The sequence below is a fragment of the Dipodomys spectabilis genome, unplaced genomic scaffold (assembly GCF_019054845.1).
Source record: "Dipodomys spectabilis isolate Male_0828 unplaced genomic scaffold, ASM1905484v1 ptg000120l, whole genome shotgun sequence".
Lineage (NCBI taxonomy): Eukaryota > Metazoa > Chordata > Mammalia > Rodentia > Heteromyidae > Dipodomys > Dipodomys spectabilis.
The window spans coordinates 4,012,261-4,032,456 of NW_024870797.1; the positions used below are offsets into that span (position 1 = coordinate 4,012,261).

Here is a 20,196-nt window from a genome sequence, read left to right on the forward strand (position 1 = left end):
TTCGCAATGGCAAAGGGAATATACAAGCCATTTTGTCTCATTAGAGACAAAATGGGTAATGCAGGGATGGAATTCTGGTGAGGAATAGTTCCTAGAGACCAAGAAAGTACATCTTCCTTCCTTTATGCAGATCTTTGTAAGCCCTCAAATTCTGCAATGTAGGCTCAGATGCACTATTTTGACCAGAAGGATTGCATCCTGCTGCAACTGCAAGCAGTGCTCTGAATGACAGATGACTCCCTCTGTTTCATTGTCACTGTGTGCCTCCTTGCACAAGGGTGCTGTATGAATACAGGAGTGCCCTTAGCCTGCTCCCAAGGTCTTTTCCTTTGAGATTTAGTTCTGATACTCTAAAGGTCACTAGAGGACTCCATAGTATTGTGCCACCTTGGAAAAAAATGGGAATTACATTCTGACAACCAAATGCATGTTAGGGAAGTTCTATGCAGCAGTTTGCTTTCTCTGTTCTTCCTTTCCTTTTACTAGTTTGTTGTATTCCTTTCTTAGTTCTTCCCACATGTAATTCTCTTGATGATTTCCTGGTTTTATTCCTTCTCATTTTCATGTGGACTAAAGCTAAATTTGTGTGAATTGACTAGGCAGAATATGCAATTTTTGTCCCTGCTCAAGCTCTCTTTCAATTTCCCAGAGTGGACATAGGTGTATTCTCCCCTGCAGAGGACAAATTCCCTGCAGGTCTCTTCACCTGCAGTGTTTCATTGCTAATTGTCCCTGGTCATTCTGGTCTAAGGCTCACTTAATGGCTGGGCAAGGGCCTCTAGTCTGCTTTTGCTTTCCTTTCAAAGGTAATTGCAGAAAAGTCTATAATTTATCAATTTATTTTGGAAGACTGAAGCCTGGATTCTCATTTCTGCTTTTTTTTCTTTACTTTGTTTTTCTTTCTGGTCTTGAGGCTTGAGCGTAGGATCTGGATGCTGTCCTTGAGCTTTTGCTAAAGGACCATTGAGCCAACACTCCACTTTTGGCATTTTCGGTGGCTAATTGAAAATAAAATGGAGTTTCCTCCTTGGGTTGTGTTTAAACCCTGATCCTCAGATCTTTGAATAGTTATGATTACAAATATGAGTCAGTGGTGTCAGCTATGTTTGTATTTCTTTTATGTTGTTTTAGTTTATGCCATTTTTTTTCTGACTTTACATTGTATGTTTAAGGGTGTTATTAGGGCCAAGTGGAAGGTCCTATATGGAAGTCTTCCCATCATTGCTCTTTGCCTTCATGTAGAATTAATGAGTTAATAATGGCTCTGTTATCTAAGAACCTCATCCATAATATGCTAGATTTTGCCTGGAATGCTTTGTTATTTCCAAAATTTCAACTTTGTTTTTGGGGGGTTTCTATTCCCTTTATTACTTCTTTTAGCATTATTTTACATTTATTCATTCATTTTTTGGCAGTACTGGAGAATGAGCCCAAGCCTTATGCTTGCTAGGCAAGTGCTCTACTATTGCCCTAAACCTCTAGTCTCAGTTATTTTTGAGATAGGCTTTTATTTTTGCCGAGGCTATTCTAAACTGCTGTCCCTATTCATATTTTCCCTTTCATTAAAGTACGCTGCACTCAGTTAATGCATATCACCTATAAGTGTGTGCCGTTAGCCCAACCATGGTTAGGATATAGTCTCTTGAACTTATTTTTGTTTTTGTTTGAGATACCTTGAATCATGATCCCTAGATACATGCCTTACAAGAAACTAGAATTGCAAGATAGAATCAGGTGTTTAACCAATTGCTTATTCTTATTTCTTTGATTTTTTTTTTTTTTGCTGTTATTGGTCGTGATGCTTGAACTCTGGCCCTAGGTGCTGTCCCTCAGCTCTTCAGCTCAAAACTAGAGCCACAGCACCACTTCCAGTTTTCTGGTGATTAATTGGAGATAAGAGTCTCATGGGGAGCAGGAGGAGTATGGACTGTGAAGGGGGCTCAGTGGAAGAGTGCTTGCCTTGCATGCACGAGGCCCTGGGTTTGATTCCTCAGCTCCACATAAGCAGAAAAAACAGAAGTGGTGTTATGGCTCAAGTGGTAGAGCACTAGCCTTGAACTGAAGAACTGGACAATGCCCAGGCTCAGAGTCAGGCCCCACGACCAACAACAAAAAAGAGTCTCACGGACTTTCCTGCCTGGTCTGGCTTTGAATTTTGATTCTCAGATCTCAACCTCCCAGTAGCTATGATTACAGGTGTAAGCCACCAGCACCTGGCTTGTTCTTGTTTTTTGGTGCTAATAGGCTAGCATGCTTTTCACCTGAGCCACAGTGCCACTGCAGCTTTTCTAAGTTGTTTATTGGAGATACAAGTCTCATGAACTTTCTTGCCTGGCCTGGCTTACAATGGAGACCCTCACATCTAGCCTCCTGAGTAGCCTGGTCTTGGAATTACTTTAAGGTACTCAGGACTTCTAATTTCATTGATCTTGTATAGGTTTCCAAAAGGAGACCATTACATGGTTGAGGCAAATAGTTTATCAGGAGAAAAAAATCAAATTGCTGATCCACACCAAATATAGATGTGTAGGGAGTGAAAACAAATAGTAGAAAGAGGGGAAGGAGGTAAATCTACAGAGAATGTGAAAGTGATCTCAGAGCCTGGGAAACCACTCACTGTCCAAAGAAAGTGTGACCAGAATAGTTCAAGAAGTGATCTCAGAGGATGAAGAAGTGACATCAGAACCTGGGGTCCTTTGCTGACTCACATTCAGGTAATTAATGGGTGATTGACAGTTATAAGTGATTACTGGTTTGTGGAAGGTTATTTCTGGTAAGGCTTTGTGCTATCTTTCATGAAAAGGAGGGGGAGAGAGGCTGTTCTGTCTTACTAGCATCTTATTGGTTTCTTGAGATTTAGCCCAGTTTGTTATGTCATTCCTTCTTCATGATATTAATACTTTTAGAGAAGTCATATTGCCTTTTTTAAAATATAATTTTGAGGTTTCTCTGATAAAATTTGAGGTCCAGTTATTCTTTAGAATGTTTAATTGCCTGCAGTTTTACTATTGGTGTATTCTCAATGTTGTTACTAGTTATTGTGCAGGTTCTAATTACTAGAGAGTAATTCCAACCTAAATCTTAGTTACTTGGAATGCTGATATCTGAAACTTTCAGTTTGAAGCCAGTCATGCAAGAAAGTCCACACTTTTTTTTAAAGCCAACATGAAACAATTTTCTTCTTTATAGTCTATTTCATTTATTTTGCTCCCATCTTACAGTTGTCATCCCTGGTCTTCCTTTGCTCAAAGCCAGGGCTTTACCACTTAGGCCTAAGGTCTACTTCCAGCTTCATTTTTCAGTACTTTTTGTTATTCAGGAATTCAGTCATGAGATACAGAGAAGCCACATTTGACAGGTCAAATTGGGAGTCTTTACTAGAATGTCACTAACTGCAGGTGGACAAATGTCCCTAGAAAACTTGCAGGCTTGACTACACTTAACAGTTAGAAAACTAAGCCATGGGGGTAGTAAAGCAAACAAAGAACAGAAAAATAATTTCAACAAACAAGATCAACTCCAAAGGCCAGGCAAAAAGGAATATCATGAGGCACAATGATGCCTGAGCTGGTTGGGACTAAATAGGGTCATCATGGGGCAGGGTAACAGGGAGCTCAAGAGTATTGTGAATTCATGTCACAAGACTGGCAGGTCCAGTAACTTATTGTCTATGTCCCTGCTTCTGCCTCTAGAAAGTCAAACACACCCACAACTGGAAATAGGACTTCACCTTCATCCACCAAGAAGACAAAATGGTTCCAGTAAGCCCAGTTCCCTGTCATCCACCACATTGCCAAAATGGTGCCATTTAGGCACAGGATCCTTGCTTCAATCCCCACTGGTTTTATGTACATAGAATCAAACCATTGATTCTTCAGTGAGAGGGCTATATTGGGCCCTTAGGAAAGTGAACCTAACCAAGTTTTTACAATTCTAAAGTTTACAAAAGAGGGTCTTCTGTACCAGACCTTTTTCTTAGCATAAAAACAACATTTTTCTCTGCAAGCTGCACAGAGTTCCCCCTTCTGTTTTTGCCAGCTACACTCTGTGGCCAATCAAAATTGGCTCAATATGGCTGATACCCACACAGTCAGGAGGCTTTGAAGTTAAACAACCAGCAATCCTTTTCCAAGTCAGGCCATGTAAGATATACAGTGGTACATTTTTGTACCACTGGAAGAGTGTCAAAGATGACTCAGGAAAACTGTTAACAGAAAGTGTGATGCAAAAGTCTTAGCTTCAACAACCAGATTTCCTCAATTAAGACTAAGATTTACTAGGCAAACATAGAATGCTTAGGTCGATAGCCATCTCTCATAAATGTGGTCTCCACTGTCAAAGAGGTCTGTAATTGTTACCACTCTTTCTAATGCCTATTGCTTTAATCTATCCTGACTCATTTTCCCAAAAATGACTTTGGTCATTTGATCTTAAGGGAAGTTGATGGGCAAAAATCCATCTTCTGTAACTGCTTCAAGATGAGTAGTGACATGACCCTGCCTAGCCATAGATCTGAAGTTTTAGTCTATTTTATCAAGGGGTTGCCAGGATCAGATGTCATAAGAAGCAATTGTCTTTTACTCCATACTGGAAAGGAAACAATATGAAAAATTAAGATAACAAGCCAAAGAAATAAGGAACATAATATCTCCCACATATTAGTACCAAAAAATTAGGCAAGGTGTTTGTTAAAGCTAAGAGCAAAGTTATATACATTTAACTTTTTACAACTGTGCAGATTTCTACTGGGGCTACAATAGTTCCGACTGTACAGCACTCTGGTTTGCAAAAACATTTTCCTGTGTGACTGGGGAACCTGATCTTTTGTTATAACCCTCACTGCCTAACAGCGTCCTGTGAAGGCTTTCAGACACTCTCAACAGGGTCATGATCTCAGGTCCATGCACTACTGGGTACAAACCTCTTTTCCTGAACACAGCCTGAATTGCTGAGGCCATTTGCCAGTATGGCTTCAATGAACTCAAGCGCCCCCTTAACAAATATTGTATGGGAATTTAATCATGAGATATAGAAAAGCAGTGTTTTGAGAAGTTGAATTGGGAGTCTTTATTAGAAAACCACCAACTGCAGGTAGACAAATGTCCCCAGAATACTTGCAGCCTTGACTACACTTAACACTATTAGAAAACTAAGTGATGGGGGCAGTAAGGCAAAGGAAGAACAGGAAAACAATCCCAACAAACCAGATTAACTCTATTGGAGAATGAAAAAGGGATGTCATCATGAACTGGGGAGAGGCAGGACACATGTGAATCAGGAGGCACAATGGTACATTAACTGGTTGTAGCCTAAACAGCATCATCAGGGGAAAGGACCACAAGGAGCTCAAGGGTCTTGTGAGCTCATGGTACAGGACTGGAGGATCCAATAACAGATTATCCAAGTCTCTGCCCCACTGCCTCTAGGAATTTAGGTACACCAGGGAGTGTGACTTCACCTTCATCCACCAAGAAGACAAGATAGTACCAGTTAAATCCTATTCCCTACCATCCACTACATTGTGATGGCAGTGCCACTTAGAATCCTTAATTTAATTTATTGGAGATAAAAGTCTTATTGGAGATAAAAGTCTAATGAACTTCCCAGCCTGGGCTAGCATTAAACTACAATCCTCACATTTCAGTATCTTAAGCAGTTAAGATTACAGGCATGAGCCATGGGCCTATGGCAATAAAGCAACTATAAAACTCACATGCGGTGTATGATGAGGAAGTAGAATAAAGGAACAGCATTCCTCACCAAATCACAACACAGACAGCACAGGCTGAGAGGAGATAAAGCCACAAAACTATTATCAGCAGAGTGGAACATCAAAACCCAGGTGATACTGAACCTACAATGGCCAACATCATTTTCATAGACAACATTCAAGGGTTTGTCATGATTGTTGGTCTTTCATTGAGTAGTAAATCTATAAACAGCACTTTGAATTTTAACTTTCAATTAAAGTCCATAAAGTTTAAGAAATGGAATTAGATAGGTTTAGATTATAAAAGTTCTGAAGACTAATTAGAGAAACTACAGGTTGGAAAAGAAGCAAAAACTATTCTGGTCATAAAGGCTTCAGAGGTTCCTTAAAGTCCAGGTACAGATAACTATGATGTCAAACAGCAATGAAAGTAACCTGCTTTGAAAGGCAGAGGTTTCAGAGGCAAAGGGGTTAGCAGAAGCAGAGGATCCTCCTGTTATCCCTCCCCTTAGTTTTGGATAGGTTTTTTAATTGAACAAAATAATCTCTCATACTGGAGAACAATTTAGCTCTAACTATGTCTCAAATCTGCTATCACATTGTAACTCAGCAAGAAGAATGTTTTAATATATATTAGACAAAATTTTCAGCCACAAAGTAAAACTTCTTTCAATCTTCACCAACCACCCTCCCCCCACTACACTCACATCAATTCTTACTCTAAAGCTAACCAATCATGTGTGCTCTTAATACTTGGCATGGGCTTTAATTAGAAAACTAAATACAGTCTGGAAATGTGGCTTAGTGGTAGAATGTTCACCTTGCATGCATGAAGCCCTAGGTTCGATTCCTCAATACCACATACACAGAAAAATCCGGAAGTGGCGCTGTGGCTCAAGTGGTAGAGTGCTTGCCTTGAGCAAAAGAAGCTCAGGGACAGTGCCCAGGCTCTGAGTTCAAGCCAACACACACACACACACACACACACACACACACACACACACACACACACACACACAAGAAAAGAAAAGAAGAAAGCTAAATATGAGACAAACTAATATTTACCTCAACATGAATCATAATTCAGGTAACACACAGGAGAAGAAATAAAGGAGAAAGTTAGAGGTATTCAAAGAAAAGCTGAGTGAAGAACACCTTCAAGTTGAGGCAGATGTTTATAGAGTGTATTGGGACATCAGGAGAGCTCCATATTGGTGTCAAGAAGCACCAGATCCTTCATGGCAGATCCACAAACAGGAAACTGCAAAAAGAGGCATCTGTTATTTCAGTTTTAGAAGCTCCAAATAGAAAAATGGAATTGAGTTTGTTGGGATGATGTCAGGGTGCCCAGTAGCTTTGTAAGCATAGTCTGTTCAGATAGTCAGTTTGGCTCACTGAACCACAGTCATCCAATCCTAGACCACTTCTTTCCAATCCTAGACCACTTCTTGCTTACCTAGTACAAATGCAAAGGCTTATTTTTGCCCCAGAGTAATCAAATTTCTTCCCATCCTCGAGCAGCTCAGCATATATAACTCACAGGTCTGTGCTTCTAGAAGGTGTGTCCATCACTAAGGGAGATGGTCTCCATCTACACTTCTAAGAAAGTGAAGGTGGCATATGTGGAATGATGAAACCTGGCAAAACCAAGACAAGGAGCAAATGTGACAATGACTTCATAAGTTTGCCAACTCCATCCACACCCAGTGAGACTTTTAAATCTGCTATTAACCTCCCAAAAGTTGGCAGTAGACATGCGGTTTAAAGTGGAAGAGTTATAATCTTGAGCAAAAAATGTTTAGAGACAGTACCCAAACCCTGAGTTTATCCTTCTGGACTGGCACAAAAACAAAAAAAAACATATTTGCACCTCTAATAAGGTTATAGATAAAAAGTACTAGGAGTCCTTTATTTATTTATTTATTTGTTTATTTTGTTGATCATGGGGGCTGAACTCTGGACCTGGGCACTGATCCTTAGCTCTTCCACTCAAGGCTAGCACCCTACCACTTGAGCCACAGCACCACTTCCAGCTTTTTTCTGTTTATGTGATGTTGAGGATTCAAACTGAGGGCCTCATGCATGCAAGCAAAAGCACTCCACCACTGAGCTAACTTCCCAGTCCATGGACTCTTTTAAAGTACACTACGGATTCAAAATTTATTAAAGATAAAGGAATTAAAAATTAAGAAATTAAAACTAAAGGTTAGCCAGGCACCAGTAGTTCATACCTGTAATCCTAGTTACTGCGGGGGTTGACGATTATAGTTCAAAGCTAGCCAGGCCGAAAAATATCTATAAGACTTTTACTTCAAATTAACTCCTCAAAAACCTGAAGTGGAACTGTGGCTCAAAGTGGTAGAGTTCTAGCCTTGAACAAAAGATCCCAAGTCCACAATGTAAACCCCATATCTAACCACTCCTCCCCCTTCCCAAACAAAAGGGTTATGGTGTGAGGAAGGAAGAATGGAGATAAGGTCAGAATGTATAAAACCTTATTTGTAATAATAGATTCTGATTATAACCTAAATACTATAGAGAATGTGTATTTGGAAAATTTTTAAAAAGGATAAAGTAAAATAAAGCTAGGAAAAGGGAGTAAGTGCAAATACTTTCTTGAGTTAAGGAGGAGACTGTATGCTAGCTGATTCTATTAGCACATTGATTGGTAAATCTGCCTCTGAGCATTTTATTTGTGGTTTCCCCATTATGATCACTCCTTGTTGTTGTTGTTGTTTTTTCTGGACCTAGGATAACCAATTGTTTTCTGAAAGAAGCCGGGCTTACAGTGCTCAGTGTGGGTATAGATGGGTGCAACCTGGAGAGGATAGGCTAGTCCTTTGGAAAATCAGACATCATGAGGCACAGAATTGCCCTACCCATGGCTGATTACAGCTTATTGCTTCTTCCTAAACCTGTTTTAGGAGGCTTCCGAAGGTGTTTGAGTTGTGAATCATCAACAGTTGGAGTATCCAAGAATTCAAATGAAAGGTATCACAACCTGTATCAGACTCCTGGAATAACTAGAATAAAATTTTAAGGATTTCACTTTTGTAAGATTGGGATTTAGGAAACTAGGTGGGGTAGAATGTCCTATAGTTGGGATATGTGTTTTCATTAGACCAGTAGGCTGACCAGGATGTAGTTCTGCCTGGAGACATGTCACAAGTTTCTGGGTAGTTTCTCAGAAAAAAGACACTGGGACTGAAAAATATAAGCAAAGTTAGTGGGAGACTTATTCAAAATATAATTCAGTTACATAATTGTTATTTAAGTTTGTTGATTTCATAATTCTGTTAGGTATTAGTCAATACAGAAACATATAAGCTCCATTGAGAAATAGAGACTAGAGTAGCACAGAATTCCTTCAGATCAGTGAGCCTATATCTGAAGACCTGGTCTACATCATTATCAGTCTATCAGTTTCTCTTACACAAATGCAAACTGTGAATATACATAAATATCATTCATCATATTCTATTTTTCATTTGATTTTATATTTTCATTGGGAAACAAATGGGAGCCAGAGCATGATATGGGGAAGTAAAAGGGACAACTCTATAATGAAAATGAATATATTTGTTTTTAACATAATAATATAGCCACCTCCGGTAGGTGATGTAGGCATATACTCCCAGAGAATTATGGTTTAAGGTTGATCCTAGTTTCAAAATACAATTTTTTTCATGAAAAATAATAAAGCTAAAAGTGTTAGACTAGTAGTATACTTATTGAATCAGCTTGATATCCTAAGTTCAAACCACACTAATCAATTTAAGATTTTAGAAATACTTCTGAATGCTCCCTTTTATTTATGGAAATTGTTCTTCTATGATATAGAAGAGTCAAGAGTTAGACCAAAACGCTTCTGCTCCACATAGTTTTAAGTTTGCTCTACTTGTCCATTAACTTAAGGATATACCACCTATAATCAGACTAAAACCCAACAAGTATTTATCCTTTGCACTCAGCTTTTTTAGACAGTTATATTTAAAGTAACTTGTATAAAACATTATTGGATTATAATTTCTACTAATATGGCTGTAATGAACAATTTATGGACCTTTTATGTAGTTCATATACTAGAATTAAGTATACCATTTCTGTGTCTGTGTGTATGTGGTCATGGGGCTTGAACTCTGGGCTTGGGCATTGTGTCTCAACTCTTCAGCTCAAGGTTAGTGCTCTACCACTTGAGCCACAGTGCCACTTCTAGTTTTCTAGTGACTTATTGGAGATAAGAGTCTCACAGACTTTTCTACTGGGATTGGTTTTAAATTGTGATCCTCAGATCTTAGCCTCCTGAGTAACTAGGATTACAGGCATGAGCCACCAGTGCCCGACTTTATCATTTGTTTTTTTAAGTTAATTATTTTTTGTTTTATTTTCTCTGATCCCTGTATAACTTGATCTTTTTCCTTTGTAAATCTGTACTTTATAGTTTATGTATTATCTATATATTGTGTGTCCCTATAGGGATTTTTGTTACTACTACAATTACTGAATTTAGATAACTATAATCATTTGTAAAATTTGAGTGAGGTATGAAATGTATTGTCATGTACTCATCCTCCTTAATAATCTATCTTTCTTAAATATTTGTATATACTTTGAAAGCATTAGTTCAGTGTGAATGTATTATTCATTCTTCAAACATAATTTTGAGAACTGAAAAGGGGATAATCCATCTTATTTATTTACATTTTTATTCTTCAACTGCCAATTGAAGAATTTTCTGTTTATAATTACATTGACAACTTACAAACACTCCTTGTTTACAAACACTCTGTTTCCTACTTTTCTACCTTTTACTAGTCACTATTTACATTCAGATTGTTTTTACTTGGTTTATATAAACAAGAGATAACATTCTTATTTATATTTGTGTATAAGTATGCACTTGTATTTATTCCCCCCACATAATATAATTCAAACTAGTTCCATTCATTTTTTTCTGTAAAGAGAATTTTATTTTCTTTTATTTTAATTTTTGTGATAGAATAATACCTGTTTCTATCACAACATTGTTCCTACTTGACTATTGTGAATACATCTTGATTATTGTGAATATTACCACTATTTGGATCTGATATTCCTTAATGATCAATATGCTGAAGGCTTGGGACCTTAGGTTTTTTGGTTTTTTGGTCATGGGGCTTGAACTCTGGGCCTGGACACTGCTCCTCAGTTATTCAGCACTCTACCACTTGAGCCACAGTACCACTATCAGATTTCTGGTGGTTTATTGGAGATAAGAGTCTCATGGACTTTTCTGCCTGGGCTGGCTTTAAACCATGATCCTGATCTCAGCCTCCTGAGTAGCTAGGATTGCAGACCTGAGCCACCTGCACCTGGTGGGACCCGAGGTTTTAATGTTATTAGTGGATACTACCTGAAGTAGTAAATGGAAGTATGTTATTGAGATTAACCTTAAAGGAGATGAGAGGATCATGATCTCTTTCTCTATCACTTTCTACCTTCTAGGAAGTACGCAAAACTCTACCATACTCCATCAATTATGTACTGTGTCACCAAGAACCAAAGCAACAGGAAAAAGACAGAAATGCAAAACTGGAATAAAATAATTCTTCTCCTGAGTTGTTCATCAGATTAATCACTGTAATGCAAAACTACCTGACATATTATATAGTGTGTATGTTTGTGGGTTTTGGTGTTTTTTGGTTGGTCATAAAGCCTGAACTCTGGGCCTAGGCACTGTCTCTTAGCTCTTCAGCTCAAGGCTAGCCTTCTACCACTTGAGCCATTGCACCACTTCTCGCTTTTTCTGCTTTTGTGATGCTGAGGAATCTAACCCAGGGCCTCATGCATGCAAGGCAAACACTCTTCCACTGAGCCACCTTATCAGCTAGTGTGTATGTTTTTAACTATATAGCAATACTCATGTTTATTGGGGCAATATTCATTATAGTTAATATGTGGAAAACACAAAAACTGCAGTACAACATAGTTTTTATTTCTATCTCCCCACTAACTGATGATAGTTGAGCACTTTTTACATATATTTGGTCTCGTGAGAGTTTTCTGTTCAAACTATTGGCACTTTTTGTGTGTGTGTTTGTGAGTGGGTGTGCAATGCATGAGTGTGTATGCACACATGTGCAATAATCCTAGCATTTAAACTCAGGATGGCGGCACGTCTTTGAGCTTTTGTGCTCAAGGATAGCCAACCACTTGAGCCACAACCCCACCTTTGACATTTTGGAGGCACTAGATCTTTCCATGGTGGATCCACAAATATGAAACTAGGGGAAGAGGCTTCTTAGGTGGGAGTCTCACAGATTTTCCTGCCCAAGGTGGTTCAAATAGTGATCCTCATGGATAGATCCTCCTATATGGATAGAATTGCAAGTATAAGCCAATGTCATACCTGCTAGTGTTTTTATAATTGAATGATATTTTTGTTGTTGTTTCCTTGGATTTTTATCCTTAATTTTAATCTTTGACAAAAACTTACTCTTTCTTTTCTGGGTAAGGCTTGCTTATTAGATTGCTTATTAGATTGCTTATTAAAAATATGTGTTCCTTTAATTTTTTTCTTTTTGTGCTAGGTCTATGACTTGGGTACTATATATGAGCATCTGTGCTCAGGTAGCAATCCTGAGTTTTTTTGTTCAAAATTTAAACTCTACCACTTGAGCAACTGCCTTACTTCTGGCTTTCCATTGGTTAAATGGACATAAAAGTCTCAGAGACTTGGTTAGCAGAGGTGGCTATGAACCAAAATTCTCAAATCTGAGCTTCTTAAATAGCTTAAGATTATAAAAGTGACTGGTAGGAAAGGGAATTTGGAAGAAACTGAGGAGGGGTAAAAAGTTCAAGAAGAAATGTACTCATGGAATTCCAGGAAGATGGCGGAGGAGAACTGGAGGCTAAACAAGCTCTCCCATAGAAAGCAGCTTTAGTGTTCCAGTGAACAGTCCTAAGCCAGAGAATCACACTGTGTCTTCACAGTACAGAGAGTTTAGCCAGAGAGGGAAAATCCCAGCAAGAAGACAAATCTGAGCACTTGCCAGTAGCCTAGGCTGCAGCTGCAGTGTCAGCGGTGGCAGCAACTGTAGCCACATACCTGCAACACAGAGAGTCCAGGACAAAGGTGCCAGATGCAGCAGGAGAGTGGATTCTACTCAACACCAGCAAGAACTGACATGGAGCAGACATCTTCATCTTGAAGATCCCAGCCCAGAGACGACCCAGGAACGAAGACTCGGAATGAGTAGAAGAAGCCTGACATCCTCACTCTTCTCAGGGAGCAGAGGAGGGAAGGCCACCCCTCCCCCACAACTACCAAAGATCTCTATCTTTGATACTGACAAAGGCCTGGCTGAGCAGCTAGCTCCAACTCAGGCCTTGGAAGAAAACAAAAGAGTCATTTAGCAGGTCACAAGAACCTAACCTGACCTGCCAGGCTCAGCTCCACCCAGGGAAAAGTCACCCAGCCCAGGCAGAGGAAATCTGCCCCCTCCAAGAGTGGCTTTCTTCATGGGTAAACAGAGCCAGAAGCTGCCCCTCCCTAGAGCAGCCTTGACAATCAATTGAAATTCAGTAAACATAAACCCTGAGAATGGCTCCAGGCTGGGCTCTGTGAGTGTCTCAGACACTAGCCCTTCAGGGAAGAGCTACAATTTGCTGAAAGGCCTCAACTCTACCCAGAACCTAGCCTCATCACAGTATCTCCAAACTAGAGAAAACAACCATCTCCCTCTTTTGTGATACTCAAAGCAGATTTCCCTCCCATTGAACTAGCCTGGGAGGAGGATCACAAAATACTGAGTAAAGCAGAGCATTTTTCTGCTGCTCAAACAAACTGACTTAAAAAAACAATCAAGCCACAGGAAAATCAAACAACACAAGCAGATCAGACTCCAACAAGAGACTGGTTATGGACGCAAGGGAGATACAGGATCTTCCCATCCCCCACCCCTAATAAAAAAATCAAAGAACTCTTTTTTTGTACCTTTTTAAAAAAATTTTTTAACTTTTTTTAATTTTTAATTTTTAACTTAAACAAATATTTACTATTAACCTTTTTTTCTTCCTCTTATAATTTTTATTTTAAGGTATATGTGTGTGTGCTTTTTTTCTCTAACGATATTTTGATCCTTTCTTTTTCTTTCTTTCTCATTCTTTTCACTTTCTCTTCTCTTGCATTCTTTTTTGCATGACTTAATTGCTGTTCTGCTCATTCTCAGATATTAGACCTTAACCCTCATTGTGTACACACTTAATCCAGAAATTTATTACTCAATTCAAAACCTCTTAGATTTAAATTACTTAATAGTAGTACTACCCCTTATACTTATATAATATTTTAAGCATTTTTATTTTTAAGTTTTTCAGTCTCCTTTCTATCCCTACCCTTCTCTCATTCTATCCCCATTCTTCTCTGTATATTACATTCTTAAATTTGCAGAATTTTTGTTTCACTTTTTAATTTTTAATTTTTGTTTTTCTATTTTTTTGTCTCTTTTTTCTTTATTTTTCTTCTTTTTTTCTCTCTCTCCACTATCATTCCATCCAATCTATTTCCCTCTTTGAGATTAGGACTTAGTTAATTTAACTCTCTTTACCTTTCCACATCCCTCTATTCCTATTTTTACCTACATCTCTCTCAAAACCTAATAATTTCTGGTTTGCCAAATTCTTTTTTGCAGTTCATAGCACATTAATACATAGTTGTTTGATGTTGAATAGCTATATCTGTTGAACTAGATTATATCTGCAGACGTTTGACTGTGCAACTACAGACTTTGGTTGATGCTTGCCTTAAGATAGTGTTCTAGCACAAAACACATGTTACTTTCATCCCAAATGGGCAGAATAAGCCAGAAGAACACAAGGAAAATAGCAAGTGTGGTTATCTCAACTCCCACTTATGATAATCAGGGGACAGAACAGATAATGAATAATCCAGAGGAGAGCTCCTAAAAAGCTCTACAAACACTACTGGTAAACATGGTAAATGAAATGATTGAAAACCTGCAAAGGACTCAGTGTGAGCATGATAGGGAGAGAGAGGAGCCAAACCAAAGGTCAATGCAGGAATATCATGAGCGTGAGGGAGTTACTCAGAGATTGATACAGGAATTGCATGAGCAGATTGACAACACTCAAAGAGAAATAAAGAAATGGCATAAGCAGGCTGAGATCAGTCAAAGAGATAGACAGGAATTGCATGAACATAAGGAAGCTAATCAAAGAGTAATACAGGAATTGAGAGAGCAAGATGAGAATAGACAAAGATCATTAGAGGCATTCATGGAATCCATTAAAAGAGATCTGAAGGAACTCAGTGAGTCCACAAAGGCAATGCTGAATGGAACCCAACAGAAGGAATGGGAGTCCAAGGAAACCATAACCAATCAACTAAGTGATTTGAGAATAAACACTGAACACCAAATTAAGGAAGTAAACAAGTTCATACAAGATCTAAAACAAAGCTCCAACAGAGAATTTGAAGCCATCAATGCTGACCAACTAGAAGAAAAAGAAATAAAAAAAAGTAGAAAGTCTTGATAGTAGGTTAGACCATGTAGAAGATCGAATCTCGGGAATTGAAGACAGCCTAGATATTATAGAGAAAGAACATACAACCATCCAAGACAAATCCAAGAAATACAATAGATCTCTTCAATATTTGGAAAACACTATCAAAAGGTCTAATCTGAGGATAATGGGTATAGAGGAGCACCTAGAGACAGAAGTTAATGGTCTAGGAAATTTGTTTAACAGAATCCTAGCAGAGAACTTCTGAAATATACAAAAATATGGCCTATTCAGATACAAGAAGCTTTTAGAACTCCAAACAGACCAGACCAGAATAGGACATCCCACCGTCACATTATAATCTGCACAAGATCAATTCAGACCAAGGAAAAGATCCTTAAAGCTGTCAAGGAGAAAAGGTTAATCACCTATAAAGGGAAAACAATTAGAATCATTTAGATTTCTCAGCAGAGACAACCAAAGGCAAGAAGAGCCTGGAATGATGTATGCCATGCCCTAAAAACAAACAACTACCAACCAAGAATACTGTACCCAGCTAAACTCTCCTTCATAACCGAAGGTCAAATAAAAACCTTCCATAGCATAGAAAAATTGAAATAATATATCTCCACCAAACCAGCCCTACAAAAGATTCTTAAAGATGTCCTACACATTGAAAACCAACAAGACCTCAATAAAGGCCAATAAACCGCACCCAAACTGAGAATCCAAGAACCATAGGAAGAACCCAGTTGCTGTAGCCCCCAAGAAGGTGGATAAAATGGCAGGGACTCCCAAATACCTCTCAGTCCTATCTCTCAACATTGACAGACTTAAATCTCCAATTAAGCAACATAGACTGTCTAGTTGGATTAAAAAGCAAGATCCTTCTATCTGCTGCCTTCAGGAGTCACATCTTGTCCATAAAAACAAACACATTTTCAATGTGAAAGGCTGGAACAAAACTACCAAGCAAACAACCCCCATAAACAGGCAAGAGCTGCAATCCTAATATCAGATAAAAATAGACTTCAAATTAAAATTAGTGAGAAGAGATAAAGAAGGTCCCCACATACTAATTAAAGTATCACTCCTTCAGGAGAATATTACAATTCTAAATATCAATTCACCAAACAATGGAGCACCCAATTTTATCCAAGAAACACTACTTTCCCTCAAATTCCACATAGATCCAAAGACATTAATTGTTGGGAACATTAACATACCATTCTCTCCACTAGATAGGTCAACATGGCAAAAAACTCAACAGAGAATCCTCAGATCTAAACAAGTACATAGATAAACTAGATTTAACAGACATCTACCAAATATTTCACCCAGCAGCATCAAAATACATGCTTTTTCAGCAGCACATGGAACATTTTCCAAAATAGACCATATTTTAGGTCACAAAGCAAACTTGTCCAAATTCAGAAACATTGAAGTTATACCTTTCATTCTCTCAGACCACAAGGGAATAAAATTAGAACTCAACACCAAAAGCCACCAAAGAAAGTCCTATAACACATGGAGGCTGAACAACTCACTGCTGAATAATGAGTGGGTCATTGAAAAGATTAGAAAGGAAATTCAAATGTTCATGATATTCAACAAAAAATGAACACACAAATTACCAGCTCCTCTGGGACACAGAAATGGCAGTACTCAGAGGCATGTTGGAGAGATCTGAAACCAACAATTTAATGAGACATCTGAACCTCCTTGAAAATAAGCAGCAAGATAAATCCCAATCCAATAGATGGAAAGATATAATTAAATTTAAATCAGAATTAAACAAATTAGAATCCAAATAAAACATAGAACCAACAAAACAAAGAGTTGGTTCTTCAAAAAAAATTAACAAAATTGACAGACCCTTTGCAAATCTTACCAGAAAAAGAAGAGAACACACCCAAATAAATAAACTAAGAGATGAGAATGGAAACATCACCACAAAAACAACCAAGATTCAGAACATTATAAGGGAATACTTCTTAAAACTATGCTAATAAGTTTGAGAACTTGGCAAAATGGACCTTTTCCTAGCAAATATCGACATGCCAAAACAAAACCAAGATGAGTTAAACCATTTTAACCGGCCTATATCAAGCATTGAGATAGAAACAGCAATAAGAGAAGTCCCATCTAAGAAAAGCCCAGCACCAGACAGATTTACAGCAGAATTCTACAAGGCCTTCAAAGCAGAGCTCACACCAATACTCCTCCAATTCTTCAATGAAATTGAAAGAGAAAGTTCACTACAGAACTTATTCAATGAGGACATCAAAACCCTCATCCCAAAATCAGGCAGGGACTCATCAAAGAAAGAAAACTATGAAGCCATTTCTTTGATGAATATTGATGCAAAACTTCTCAACAAATTTTGGCCAATCGACTTCAACAATTTATCCAAAAAATCATACACCACGATCAAACAGGATTCATTCCAGGGATGCAAAGCTGGTTCAATATACGCAAATCAATTAATATAATTCATCACATCAACAAGAGCAAAGATGAGAACCACATGGTTATCTCAATAGATGCAGAAAAAGCATTTGACAAGATCCAACACCCCTTTATGATGAAGGTTCTGGAAAAATTAGGAATCCATGGAACATTCCTCAATACAATAAAGTCTGTATATGACAAACCTACAGCTAGCATTATACTTAATGGTGAAAAACTAAAACCATTTCCTCTTCATTTAGGAATGAGACAAGGATGTCCACCCGCTCCACTTCTCTTCAATCTAGTATTAGAATGCCTAGCTACAGCAATAAGACAAAATGCAAACATAAAGGGGATCCAAATAGGGAAAGAAGTAAAACTCTCCTTCTTTGCAGATGACATGAGTTTGTATTTAAAGAATCCCATAGACTCCACTCCCAAATTACTCAAGCTGATTCAAAACTTTGGCAAAGTAGCAGGTGTAAAATTAACCCTCAAAAATCAATGGCTTTTACGTATGCCAACAATGAGAAAAGTGTGGCTGAAATTAGGAAAGCAATTCCATTTGTATTAGCCCCACAAAAAATAAAATACCTAGGAATACTTAACCAAAGAAGTGAAGGACCTCTATGTTGAAAAGTTTAAAAACCTGTAAAAGGAAATCAAAACAGAACTTAGAAAGTAGCAAAAGCTCCCATGCTCCTGGATTGGAAAGATCAACATCATGAAAATGCAAATACTTCCCAAGATTATCTGCAAATTCAATGTAAACCTATCAATATTCCAACCTCATTCTTCAAGGAAATAGAAGAGGCAATCCAAAAATTCATATGGAACAATAAAAGACGCTGAATAGCAAAAACGATCCTCAACAGAAAGAACAGTGCTGGAGACATATCAATACAAATTTCAAACTCTACTACAAAGCCATACTAATCAAAACAGCTTGATACTGACACAAGAACAGACCTCAGGACCAATGGAATAGAATTGAAAACCCAGAAATGAACCTACAGACCTATAGCCATCTAATCTTCGATAAGGGAGCTAAAAAAAATAGAATGGAAGAAAGACAGCCTCTTCAGTAAATGGTGCTGAAAAACTTAGTTAACTACTTATAGAAAACTAAAGCTAGAGCGTTATATATCATCCTGCACCAGAATCAACTCCAAATGGAGCAAAGACCTCAGAGTCAAAGCAGACAACCTGAAAACATTACAGGATGGAATAGAAGAAACCCTATGTCTCCTTGGCACAAGCCAAAATTTTCTTAATAGAGACCCAGAAACACAACAAATCAAAGAAAGGTTGGACAAATAGGATTGCATGAAATTGCAGAGCTTCTGCATGGCAAAGGACATAGCTAGCAAGTTCAATAGAAAGCCCACAGATTGGGAGAAGATTTTCACTAGCCATACAATGGACAAGGGTCTCATATCTAAAATATACCTGGAACTCAAAAAATTAAATACCCCAACAACAAATCCTCAAAGAAACAAAAGCCCAATAAATAAGTGGCCTAAACACTTAAACAGAAACTTCTCTGAAGAGGAAAGGATGGCCAATAGACACATGAAGAATGCTCAACCTCCACAGCCATAAAAGAAATGCAAATTAAAACAACATTGAGATACCACCTCACCAAGGTTAGAACGGCTATAATTAAGAACTCTAAAAACAACAGATACTGGAGGGGATGTGGACAAAAGGAACCCTACTGCATTGTTGGTGGGAGTGTAAACTTGTTCAACCACTTTGGAAGTAGTATGGAGGTTCCTCAAAAGACTCCACATAGAGCTCCCCTATGACCTAGCAATCCCACTTTTGAACATTTACCCAAATGATCACAAACAAAACCACACTAAAGCTACCAGCACGACTATGTTTATTGCAGCATTATTTACTATAGCTAAGATATAGAACCAACCCATATGCCCCTCAGTAGATGAATGGATCAAGAAAATGTGGTATATATACACAATGGAATTCTATGCCTCCATCAGAAAGAATGACATTGCCCCATTTGTTAGGAAATGGAAAGACTTGGAAAAAATTATATTAAGTGAAGTAAGCCAGGCCCAAAGAAACATAGGTCCCATGGTTTCCCTTATTTGCAATAAATTGTATATGTCTGAGTCAAGCAAAAAGATCGGATAACTTGATGTTAGGGAAATGAACTCTAAGATATGTATTCAAATTCTTTTCTTTCATGCGATTGTTTCTAACACATTTATAAGATTTTTTTGTTGCTTTGCATGTCCTTCCCCCATGGTATAACCCCTGCTTTCACTGTATTTGATGTTGGTATAATTTGTGGAGGAGAATGAAAAAAACAAATCGTTTAAATATGGATACAGGTGGACCCATTGCAACAATGAGATGTACAAATTGTTATGTTGAAAAAGGAACTTTACAACTTTGGTGAGAAGGTGGGGAAGATGATTCGGTGGGGTGGAGGTTGTGGGGAGAAGTATTGGAAGGGATGGGAGGGGGAAATAAAGGAGGAGGCTACAATGCTTGATAAGAAATAT

The 20,196-nt window shown here is 38.1% G+C and overlaps 1 pseudogene; it reads right to left on the bottom strand.

Moving 5' to 3' along the window:
- Positions 1-6,990: 6,990 nt before the first annotated feature.
- LOC122115536 lies at positions 6,991-12,795 on the bottom strand (annotated as a pseudogene).
- Between the last annotated feature and the right edge of the window lie 7,401 nt (positions 12,796-20,196).